Source organism: Lonchura striata, chromosome 2 (genome assembly GCF_050655825.1).
Source record: "Lonchura striata isolate lonStrDom1 chromosome 2, ASM5065582v1, whole genome shotgun sequence".
Lineage (NCBI taxonomy): Eukaryota > Metazoa > Chordata > Aves > Passeriformes > Estrildidae > Lonchura > Lonchura striata.
In genome coordinates this window covers 152,765,680-152,778,300 of record NC_140704.1, presented here as the reverse complement: position 1 = coordinate 152,778,300, position 12,621 = coordinate 152,765,680, and the positions used below count along the sequence as shown (strand labels likewise).

The window sequence follows — 12,621 nt, the reverse complement described above, 5'->3', positions numbered from 1 at the left end:
TTTCCCACCAACTCTTTGTCTGACCTTGGGCAAGGCATTTTATCCATTCAGGTACCTCCTGATGTGCCTGCAGATGGGAATCCTTCCTTCTTTCAGTGACTGCTATCCATTAGTTAAACCTGAACCTATAATGTGCTTTGAGCTCTTCAGATGACACATCACAGTGGTGCAGGTGTTACTGAAACATGCAGGTAGAAGCTCTGAAAAAGTCTTTCTGGAAATTACTCTCACAGCCTTGATTGCCTGTGTGCAATTGTCCTTGGTGCATTCTGGACACAAAGGTCTGAGCGTGATTTTTTCTTTTAGGCATGAAGAAAGGGATCAGGAATGTGAATATGGCCCAGAAAACAAATCATGTCCTGGGCTGCACCAAAAGCAGCGTGGCTTGACTGAGGGAGAGGATTCTGCCCCTCTGCTCTGCTCTGGTGAGACCTCACCTGCAGAGCTGCCTCCAGCCCTGGGGCCCAGCACAGGGAGGACCTGGAGCTGGTGGAGCCAGTGCAGAGGAGGCCAGAGAGATGATCAGAAGGATGGAACAGCTCTGCTGTGAGGAAAGGCTGAGAGAACTGGGATTGTTCAGCCTGGAGAAGACTTTGGGGTGGCCTAATTTTGGCCTTTCTGTACATGAAGGAGTCTGCAGGAAAGATGGAGAGAGATTATTTACAAGTGCGTAGAGTGACAGGACAAGGAAGAATGGCTTCAGACTGAAAAAGGGCAGGTTTATTTTGGATATTAAGAAGAAATTCCTTACTGTGAGAGTGTTGAAACACTGGAACAGGTCACCCAGAGAAGCTGTGGCTGACCCAGCCCTGGAAATGCTCAAGACCAGGTTGGATGGGACTTTGAGCAACCTGGTTAAATGCAGGCTGTCCCTGCCCCTGGCAGGGGGATTTGTCTGATCTTGAAGGTCCCTTCTAAACCAAGACAGAATGATTCTGTGTGTATTCCTTAATTCTGTTAGAAAACAGTTCATCCCTTTAACCGTGAGTAAGAGAAAAACTAAATAAATGGAGGTAAACCTGAAGGGTTTTCTCCTTTCTTCTGGTTTACACAATTGATATGCACACTTGTGGGTACTTACCTTCCAATTTTTAATTATATTTTACAATCGTATAAAGTCGAGAAACCAATATGGTTTTTTTGCCAGACAGGCTTCATAGCCCACTACCCAACCCAGTCCCTCAAGCATCTTTACTGACACTGTTACAGTGCACAGGGCTGGAGTGAAAAGCCAGATATGAGATCATTTTAATTGATTATTGCTTTTGAGGATTTAGCATTTCTGAATTCTGTCCCAAAAGACTGTGCCATTAGGAAACTGCAGGCCTGAGAACCACAAGGGTGCAAAATGTATCTGGCACAGTGAATGACCCTGGCCCTATCCAAGGAGGGCAAGAACAGGAGAAAAGAAGGGAAGGGGAAGAAAAGAACTGTTTAACCTGCAACCTGAGGGAAAAGGCAAACACAGCACCACAAACGAACTGTTTTATGGTTGAATTCTAGTTCAGGATCGGGCTCATGCCATGAGGTGGTTGGTGGCAGCAGAACACTGCACTAATGATTTATGAGTTTCCCTTTAGTTCCAACACTCAGGATGACCCAATCTATGTGCTGCCAAATTTTTATCAGGATACATCCCCAATTCCAAGTATTTCCTTGCATAAAAATAATTATGGATGCTAAATTGTAGCATTTATTTTAAAATAAATAATGAATATCAATAAAAGAAGAATATTAAAGGCTTGGTCCTCAGCTGGGATGAACGGGGCAGCTCTCCTCATTTCTGTGGTCACACTACAGCAATGAAAGATTTGGTTCAGATAAAATTAAGCACCAAAAAAAGGATTTGATCTTCTTTTCCTCTAGGAGTATCATTAGCTCTTTACTTAGTCCTTTCTTCCAAAATTCTGCTGAAGAAGAGAGGAAAGTGGATGAGTCATTGCAAAGCTGCAAATATTTGGCCAGTCTAACAGAGTAAAAGCCATTCTCCTATAGAATCTCTTCCTCTGTGGGCTCACTGCGGTTTATTTTAGCTCATGCATGAATGTATCAAGTTGTCTCTTGAAATTCAAGACAAATACTTTAATTCAGAGTGAAAAGGCAAAATAATGAAGGATTGTTGCTCCATGTGCTTCAAAATAAACATCATCAAGCCTGTATTTAAGGATGTCAGATATTCCACAGGTGACTTTCCAGTAATTCTAATACTTCATACTACAGCTGCAACATAAGAAAGACAACAGAAGCCTAAATTCCTCATTTATTGTGGTCAATAGTCATGAATTTGTGTTATTTTTTCTGAGGGGACATTGTACAGGACAGTAGCTTAAAAATAACACTCCTGTTGCTATTGAATTTTTTTCTTTTCCAATTTTGTTTCCGGCGAAATATTTCTCAAGCATAGACTGACTGAAGTGGGGCAGGGACTGAATCTATCCACAGAAGAACAAGTGCTGAGGACTTTCTCCTAATTTCTACTAGATGTAAATAAAACTGCTGCAGCTCTTCTCCACCCCTAGAGAAAGGGTGTAGTCTGCACTGCAGAGAAATTACAGATAAACTTGAAATTCCAGAAGCTCCACTGCCAAACTTCATGTAAGTAAAATTCACTTTTCTACCTTTCCACAACCATGCTGCTTTCAAATAGCTCAGTGCTTAAATCTCTCAGGTACCACATTAAAGGAACTTGTGTAAGCGAGCAACCTTGTGCACAAAATTAGTTAGACTTCTTTTGGGATACCATTATCAGAGAAATCCAATAGTAAGAGTGAATACATGCATTTGTGATAAAAATAACAACACCTGGAAAATCAGTAAGTATTTTTATTAATACTTTTTTATAAAAGAAGAGTACTAATTTATATCATGAATAGTTTTAAATTGAAAGAGAGCAGGTTTAGATTGGACATTAGGAAGAAATTCTTTACTCAGACAGTAGTAAGGCCCTGGCAGAGGTTGCCTGTGGATGCCTCATGCCTGGAAGTGTTCAAGGCCAGATTGGATGGGGCTTGGAGTAACCTGGGATAGTGGAAGCAGAGGAGTTGGAACTGGACAAGAATTTGCACTTAAAGCATGAAATGTTCCAAATGTCTTAACAGGATTTTTTATGACATATTTATACATATTTTGTAACATATTTACTGCTTCTCTTTATTACATTTTGGTCACATTAATCTGATTGAAATCATAGCGTAAGACAACACTTAACAGGAGCATGAAAAAATCTCCACACTTGCTGCACCTGCTTGGTAAATAAACAAAGCAGATCAGCCTGTAACTAACTCAACATAAACAGATTTAAAAAAAAGTCTGATGCAGGAGCTGATCTAGCAACATCAAAACAAAACAGTAAGGAAATCTTTGCTTCTCTGTTACACACAGCTCCAGTCCCTCACTGAAACTCTAGGAGGGTTTTTATTAAGATACAGATAAGAGGGTTGGGAAAACAACAACTGTAGGAAGAAAGAGAAAAAATCTGGCTTGTACACTTTGTTTTCAGTGTTCAGCAACTTCAACCTCTTTTCTGAACTTCTCCTAATTGTAACCCCTGGTATCATCCCATAGGATCACATTGCTATGCCAGTTTTATGGACTAGAACCTGAGGCATCAAAACACTGACATTAAAAACTACATGAAATTCAGTGCAGATAAAAAGACCTAACACTGCACTGCTGGTTCTGACTTGTAAACAATGTGACAGTTAAAATCCTGTATATCTGTTATGCTAAGAAGTAATACTCTTACAAAGTTAATATTGTGATGTGTAAAAAATAAGAGGGCAATATTTCAAGAACAGAGGGAGAGAAACATTTCAATAACAAATTCTGATTAAAAGCTGTATTATAGAAGACACACCTGCTATCAATTGACTTTTCTATGTCTAATGCTGACATTGATGCAAGAATGTTAGATTGCCCCAAAGAGCAAAATTTCAGCGCAAACTGAAATGCACCTGGCAGGATGAGATGATTTTTCAGGTCCCTTCCAACCCTAAATGTTCTATGAGTCTGTGATTTTCAGTCAAACCACAGGTCTTCTTCTCTCTTACCTTTTTTTTTGGTGTGCAATATTCTTCCTACAAAATAAATAAACTCAGGTGAGCTACTGAGGCACTCATACGCAAACACTTCAGAAAAATGTGCCTGCACTGAGAGACCCAGGGCAGAACTGTGTGTAACATGGAAAAGAAACGTCTTCTAAACACACCAGATATTGTTTTTAGTTCCATACTTTATGTGGTCCAGAGACTCACTTGAAAAACTTTGTTTTACTGCAAGAGCAGTATCCTTTTTCTACAGAATCCTAAATGAGAATAAATGATCAATTTTTAATTAGGCGACTAAAGAGCTTAAGAAAATGACAATGCTCTTTTATTCCATTTTTATTCCAGCTGTCAAAGCAGCACAGGATGAACAAATCAGAGGAATGAGAGAAATCTTTCTATGTCCTGGCTGACTTAAATTTATGAACTCACTGTTTCAGTGGTTCCCAAGTAATGATTTCATGTGGACAGCAGGGACTCTATGCAGCCATTGTAAAATGAACTCACACAGGTCAGCAGCATCTCACCTATAACTTAGGGTAACTCTTTTTACCAAGAGGGAAGTGTAATGCAGGAGGATTTTCTCTGAAACAGGGGACACTCACCCCTGAGAGCTGGAAAGGGGCTTTTTCCAGGCACATGTACTAAAAGGAACAAGGGGGATTGGCTTCAATCTGACAAAGAAACTTGTAGGTAGCACAGATGAACAGAGACTGGAAAATAAAGAAAACATTGTAAGGATCAATATTCATATACACTCCAAATCATTCAGTAAGTGTGAGGTTGATCAACAATGACCACTAATTCCCACAGAAAACAGCCTCTCTACTTAAAGTACTTGGGTTTGTGTTTGAAAACACATTTTCAGAAAATGATTCTCTGGTATCTAAAATGTCATTTGAAGTGTCCAAAAGAATTGCAGAAAGGAGATTTTTTTTCATTATGTTGTTTCCTCAGATGTTAGAAAAAAATGTGAGAGAAAAAAATGACAAGTTTTTTCAGATATGGTAATTGTAATCTTTTAGCTGATGGGCATTCAGAATATTAGCTAAAATTATCATATACCTAGCAAGCTTAACATAGACTTAAAAATAAAGAAGCAGAAGTGTTCTGCACTAGTCATCCATGCTCTCCTTTCTGGATTGATGTCCTGGGGGCCCAGTGGACATGGAAGGATTGGACCCACAGACTCACATCCAACTGCTGTATATGTGCTGAAATTTGCATTAAGTACAATAACATCTTTGATCAAAACATCACACACATTTTACACATTAAGGGGCTCTAGGAAAAGTATAAGCTTCCAGAGCAGCTGGAGGGATTTGGGGAGGGATTGACAGAGAACAGACTATGATGCAACTGTCACAGTTCCTGCAAAAAACTGACTCAATGTTTTAATGACAAAGAACCAGGACTGCATAAGGACAAAATACATTTTAAAAAAATAGATTTTTTGATAGCAGTTGAATAAGTAAAAATAAAAGAGTCTGGAGTTGGCTCAGAACTGAACCAGCTGAAAGGCTGTGTCTTTACTGGGAAAGCCACCAAGAGCAATCCTGGAATGTCAACCCTGGGGCTCCAGTCCTGGCTGTCCCAGGAGTGTGCTCCACTGACTGGGCACAGTCCTGAACACCCTCCTTCCCTCCCAAGCCTTCCTGGGAACAGTGAGCACCACAGCTCAAGGCAGCAAAATTATAAAAAACAGCAGGATCTGAGTCAAAGAATTCACACGTTTCTAAATATCCTTAAGAACTCCATTCCTTCGTGCTTCTGGGTCTCAAGAGAATGCAATTTTAAAATACATGGTTTGATTTGGCTCAGCACCAAGTTTGCCTGAGGTTTAGTTGGAAGAGGAAAAAACCCCAAGAAGTTGACTTGAGTCTTGGAAGCCAAAATAAAATGCAAAGACAAGACTCTGTGATGGGAAGTTCAGCCCTTCAGGATAGATAATGAATTTTACTTCCCTTGTTATTGCATCAGGGCTTCACCTGAGAGGGTCCTGATTTCATCCCTTCCTTGGAACCAGTCTCACTAAGCCAATGTGGGATCTTTCCCTTCTTTCTAGAAATCAAAGCTACCAATCAGGAGAGGGATTCTGTTTGATTTTCTAGAAAGATGAATGAACTCCTGTGTCCCATGACTGCACCTGGTCATGCTGCAGGGTCAGGTAAGTGCTGTACGGTACCACTGGGGCAGTGATGCTGCAAACCCACACCAGAAAATGCAGACTCAGTACTGGGAGAGCTCCCTCCATGCCATGTTTGGTTTCAGCCAGTTAAATCCAGAACAGAAATTGTCTTGTTTTTGTTTTGTTTTGTTTCCCACTGGGAAATCTAGGAGGTTATTACCCTGCCTCTAATTAACACATTAACATTTGCTTTGGAGGTCTTAGTTAATAACAGCAACTCATCAAGTGAGTCCCCCAGCTGCTGATTTGTTTTTTTCACACCAGACTTTTTACCTGAAATTTTCTTCCTGATCTTATGTGGGTTTGCCAGTTTTCCTTGGAGCTTTACTTAAGAACTTCTTTGTGCTTTGTTATGCTTAATAAATTAGAAAAACTGCATTGGTGACTTGCCATTCAGCTCCCACTCCACGCACTGCGCAGAAATGCTGATATAATGTTTTATCTTTTTTTTTTAAATCCAAAAAGAAGCAGAGATGTATAAACATTCACATTTTGGTGCCTTTAATGGTATTTACAATGTACTTTTCCTCCACCAATGCCAGAGAACTACGTAGATTCCTTACATATGCAGTTGACTTCTTCATCAGAGGTTGATTTAGGTGATTTTTAAAAAAAACAAACATCCTCTTACAATAAAGGATGTTACTGTGTATAATGTGAAATATTTAGCATCTTGCCAATTTCTCTTTTATTTTTCTCCCAAATCCCTATTTCATCAGCACAGCTTGAAATAGCCCTGCAGTTCAGAGCTACCTGCTCATTCTGGTTCCTTTAATGAATATTTACCATCCTGCAGAAAAGTGGAGGATGCCTGGCTGCAGCTGTGCTCCCAAACACCGGAAAGAACTCTGTTTTCTTCAGAGCCATTACCCCCAGCTTCATCACTTAATAGAAGGAAAGACAGTACACACTACACTATAATTAAATTTCCTATTTTTTTGTTTATACCAGGTTTAATAAGCCCTGTAAATTAAATGAGGTAATGGCATGGACTACTCAAATAATAACAGTAGTATTAAACTAAATGCCTTCCCTCTATATTAATAATGCCATAATAAATTATAGGGGACAGTTGCTTTTTCCACCTACCATCAACCTCTGTGCAGACAGAGCAGATGAGGAAATAATTTTACATTTCTACACAAGTTCTCAAGAATCAGAAGAAAACAAGGATCTTAGAAGACAAAGGAGCAAGTCACAACTTACAAAAGTTTAGCAGAGTAAAGATTTGGGCTAATTACCAGGGCTCTCCCTCATTAATTGAGAAAAATAGGCATAATCATACAGTGATTTGTTGGATTCTCAATAGGGAGGGAAGGGAAGGGAAGGGAAGGGAAGGGAAGGGAAGGGAAGGGAAGGGAAGGGAAGGGAAGGGAAGGGAAGGGAAGGGAAGGGAAGGGAAGGGAAGGGAAGGGAAGGGAAGGGATTTGTATGTGGCTGCCTTGTAGTGCTGACAGAAACCTTGACTATCACCCTGCTCATGCCTCCTGAGTTTCTGCTGAGATTATTGGTTTGGATAATAAAAAACTTTTCACTGGACACCACCACAGCTCCCCTCTCCCAGCTGAGAGCTCAAATCATCAGCTTTTATGGAACTTTTTCTACATTTGACTGAAACTTGGATTCTGTAACACAAGGGAGATTCCCACACATTTTTACCAAAGTCAGGACATTGCTGAAGGCTTCTGCTCTTACAAGCAATTTTCTGATGAAGGAAAGCAACAAAAAACCAACAAAAAAGTTGTCACAAGGACCTGAAACAGAATGTTCAGGATTTACTACGAACCATTAATTTGATAGATTATTTTGGGATTGCCTTCATCCCATTGGAAACAACTCTCCCAGGGGCTTCAGACAACATTCTTTTTTCCATATGAAAAAATGAAACCATTAGAAGATAGAAGAGAATGTAAGAATCAGATTCACAGCTCTACCACTGCTCTGGATTTATTCTTTTTCCTCTATAAATCACCTAAATAACTCTTTAATAGTTTTTCCACCTGTAAATTGGAGAGAATTGGTACACTGATGTTGTTCAGAGAATCTGCAGAACATGAAGTTCTAAAAATAGAGGAATAGTGACTGTTTATTAAAGCAAGGGAATTTAAAAAAAATAAATGAAGAATGTTTATTAAACCTTTATATGAAATCAACTGGACATAAATGCATGACAGAAAGTAGGTATTGCTGCTGTCCTCAATGCACAGGATACAGCCCTGGAGAGGAGCTGTTTGCTTTTAGGCCTGTTCATCCAGTGAATTATTTGTGTTTTTGGCAACTCAAATACTGTTTCAGCTTTCCAGTGTGAAAAATGGGGATAACTATCTTTTTCACAAGTTTGCTCAGAGGCTACAGCACTCTGACATCTTTGAGTGAAAACAAAGACATAGGATAAATTATGAGTAATTGGGATAAAATGCTGGGAAGGGTCATTTAGCTCAATTCCATGCTGTTGGTAACAACTGTATCATAAAAATTTATGAAGCTGCACTTTCCCTTTCATTTTCTGTTTCCAGTATTTGCACCACCCCTTCTCTGTACACATGCTCCTGTTTCTCTTAGTAATTTCCTTCCATTTTTACCATTCCAGCCCTCAGGAGCACCTGATTTTTCCTGTGTGTTAGCATGAACATAATCTTTATCAAAGTCTCCCAACTTTCTGGCATCAGTAATTTTAATTTACACATTTCTGCCCTTTCTGGCAAGAACACAAATAGTGATCCCAAGACAAATAATTATAAAATAACTGAAACAATTCTCCCCTCCCTCCTTCCTTCATTTATTTCTGCATAGTGATCCAGCTTCAGTAGAAAGGGTACAGTGTATTTGGTATCCTGTCTCCAGGATATCCAACAGCCTGTTGGTTATGTCCCAGCATTTCTGCAAAAGATGGATGGGAATACTGGACTGTTCTTAAGAGAGTTTCTAGGAATCATTTTTATATGGTGCTCAGTGCATTTGTATCATGCTCAGAGCTTACCTAATGGATTTGCTCCTGCAGGGGCTTGGGACATTTCAGGTGGGATTCACCTGAAAAACTGCATTTACAATCTAGGTCCCTACTTGTTCCACATCCCCCTTGAGTTTCCTTATGGTCCCTGGTAAACTAACAAATGTAGGGAGGTTTATGAGTGGGATTTGTGTTACCCTGAAGTAAACTGCCCAGATTTTATCAGTGAAATTCACATTCCAAATACCATTGATTATATTGAGTAGCTCTCTATAGCCCTTGATAGATGCAGTGCAGGAGCTGGATTTCATAGTCCTTGTGAGTTCCATCCAGCTCAAGATATTTGATTCTGTGGCCCTGCCTCCAGTTTCTAGACACACGGTAACTTCCAGAGGTGGAAATCTGGGATCTGCTCAGCTCCAGCTGCCTGGGGCAGGCAGGAGAGCAAAAACTGAGTTCAGCTGCCACAAGAGATAAGGGAAAGATTAACAGAGACATTTAAAATTATTCTTTCCCAGAATCACAGAATCATTAAGGTTGTAAGAGACGTCCAAAATCATTGAGCCCAACTTTTGAGCAAACACAATCATGTCAATGAAACCACAGCACAGAGTGCCATGTCCAGTCATTTCTTGAACACCTCCAGGGATGGTGACTCCACCACCTCCCTGGGCAGCCTGTTCCAATGCTTGACAAACGCTTCCCATGAAAAAATTCTTCCTGGTGTCCATCATGAACCTCTCTTGGTGCAGCTTGAGGCCATTTCCTCTTGTCCTGTTGCTGGTTGCCTGGGAGAAGAGGCCAGCTCCCATATTTCATCTGGAATGTCCAGCTCTGGGCTGCTCAGTACAAGACACGGAGCTCCTGGAGTGGGTTTAGCAGAGATGATAAAGGGACTGGAACATCTCTTTTTTATGATTAAAAGATGAGGGAGCTGGGGCTATTCAGCCTCAAGAAGATATGACTGAGAAGGGACCTCATCCCTGTCTGTCAGTGTCTGTGGGGAGGGTCAGGCTCTGCTCGGTGTGCCCAGCAATGGGACAAGAGGAATGGGCAGGAACTGATGCCCAGGAAGTTCCACCATTGCACAGAAAGGATGTGGAGTTTCTTTCACTGGAGATATTCCAGCACTGTCTGGACACACTCCTGTGCCTGTGCTCTGGGATGACCCTCCTTGAGCAGGAAGGTTGGACCAGATGATTCCACTTTGATGCCTTCCAACCTTTCCCATGCCATGATCCTGTGATTTAAGACTTATGTTTAATTAAATATACACAAAGACTCATGGGCATTCAAACACTGTGATAATTTTAAAGTAAATTCCAATTATTTCCTTGAAAGAGATTATCACAGACTCACATAACCACGGACTGGGTACTTTGGAAGGTACCACAGAACACAGAATATTCTGAGTAGGAAGGGACCCACAAGGATCACCGAGTTCACACGGAGACCGAACCCCGTGATAACCTTGGCGTTATGAGCCAAGGCTCTGCCCGAGCCATCTGGTCCGAACCCAAGCACGTTCATCCGAAGCACAGGCACAGGGACACCTGCAGGGAGGGAGGCTCCGCAGCTGGAATATCCGTGTTGGAACAAGGGAACAACTGTGCCAGCCGGTGCCACTGAGCCAGCACAAGGGGTTAAACTTCGCCTCTTCCCCAGCAAATTCGCCAGATCCCGCCAGGACCCGCGCTGCCTCGGGGAAGGCGAGAAGCAAGGAGGAAGGGAGGGAAGGAGAGAGGGGAGAGCCTTGAGGCGGGCGGGGGCCGGGACGCGCCTTCCCCGCCGCCCTCGCCTCGCTCCCTGAGGGGCGGCACCGTCACCCCCCAGCCATGTTGGGGGGGGCAGCGCCGCATCCCATGGTGCAGCGCGCCGGGGGGCGGGGAGACAGGGACGGAGGGAGGGGAGGGGAGGAGGAGGGAGGCGGCACTGCCCGCGCAGACCCTCCGGAGCTTTCTCCTCCTCTTCGTCCTCCTCCTCCACCGCGGCTTCTCTTCGCCGCGGCGCCGGAGGCGGCCGTGCCCGCAGCGCGGTGAGTGCCGGTGGCGAGCGCTGCCCGGGGAGGGGGCGGGCGAGGCGGCCCCGATTTACATCGCGGGGAGCGGGTGCAGGGGGGCAGCGGCGTCTCCTTCCGTGTCCCCCGGCTCGGGGAGCGGCGGCGGTGGCTCCGCAGGGAAGGGAAGATTGTCCCCGGTGCCGCCCGTTCCTGTGTCCCCGGGGAGGGGCTGCCGCGGACACCGGGGCGCAGGAGGCACCGCGCGGTGGGCTGGAGGTGTCCGGGCAGAGCCGCTTCCCTCCGCGGGAAGGCAGGATGGGAAGGGGATGGCAGAGGAGGAGGCTGCGGGGAGAGGTCATCGGGTGCCCCGCCTGCCCCGTCCTCCACCCCGGGGGATCCGGCCGCCCCCTGCGCCCTGCCCGCCCCGCAGCCCCGGCCGGTCCCACCGGATGTGTCGGGAGGCGGCGAGGTGGAGCGGGACGGTCCGTAAAGTAAACAAAGGGAAAGGGAAGGGAGGAGGAGGAGGTGTCCCCTCGCTGCCGGAGCCGGGCCCCCTGGCTTTGCCCCTTCCCCTCCTCAGGCGAGCGCGTCAATCCGTGGCTGCCTCTTGGAGCCGGAGCGGTAGCGCAGGGGAAGTGGTTGAGGTTTCTTCTCTTTAGGGTTTAGGGTGGTTTTTTTAGGTGTGTGGGCTTTGGGGGTTTATTTTTGGTTTGTTCTGGTACTGCGCTCGCTGGGACCGTGTGATCCAAAGAGAATCGGGGCAGCGCTGTGGTCCCTTGACCCGGGGACAGCCCCCGGCGTCCCCTCGGCTCGGCCCGGCGGTGCCGCAGAAGTTGGGTCGCACAGAGGAGCCTTTGCACTTCTTGGAGAAATGTGATATTTTTTCTTTTTCCGGTTGTAAACCTGATTTTGGAGTACAGTGAGAATTGCAGCTGTAACAGAGAATCGTTCTCCTCAAATCCCCGCAACTAATTGTGGAGCATATGCTGTATGAGTCCAGTTCTCACATCTATTCTCTTCCCAGACCTCCTGTGCTCTGATGATGCATTTTTGGGACAATAGGTTGACTTTACTCTTTGCTTTCCTGTTCTTTTTTTGTTGTTGTTTTCTGGCTGAAACAGTGCTGTTTCTGTGTTAGCTGCCTCGCAGTCAGTCCCTATTCCAGTGCAATGGGAGCAGCGTATCCTGCAGGCCCTGGCATTGGAGCAGCGTCAGCCTGGAGCCCAGTTTTTGTCACTTACACTGGGATAAGAGCAGTGCTATAGTAAAGGCAATAAATAAAAAGTTCACTTGTAAAGAGAAGCACTTGGGAATTCATATTGAAATATTTAATGTAAATGTTAGTGTAAGGGAGAAGTGGTATTGCAGTGTCCCTTTAAAATTCACACTCCTTTGGCATTAGGTTGTTTGATATATTTTTCCCCCTCCTGGATTAATTGGA

The 12,621-nt window shown here is 43.8% G+C and overlaps 1 protein-coding gene across 7 annotated transcripts in view; it reads left to right on the top strand.

Annotated features, from left to right (window-relative positions):
• The first annotated feature begins 11,067 nt into the window (after positions 1–11,067).
• The window catches only part of PTK2 (protein tyrosine kinase 2), a 187,643-nt gene continuing 186,089 nt past the window's right edge, over positions 11,068–12,621 (top strand). For all 7 annotated transcript variants that reach the window (XM_085572606.1, XM_085572603.1, XM_077781887.2 and 4 more), the window contains exon 1: positions 11,068–11,216. The gene's annotated coding sequence lies outside the window, so the exon portion shown is untranslated. The remainder of the gene's footprint in view (positions 11,217–12,621) is intronic.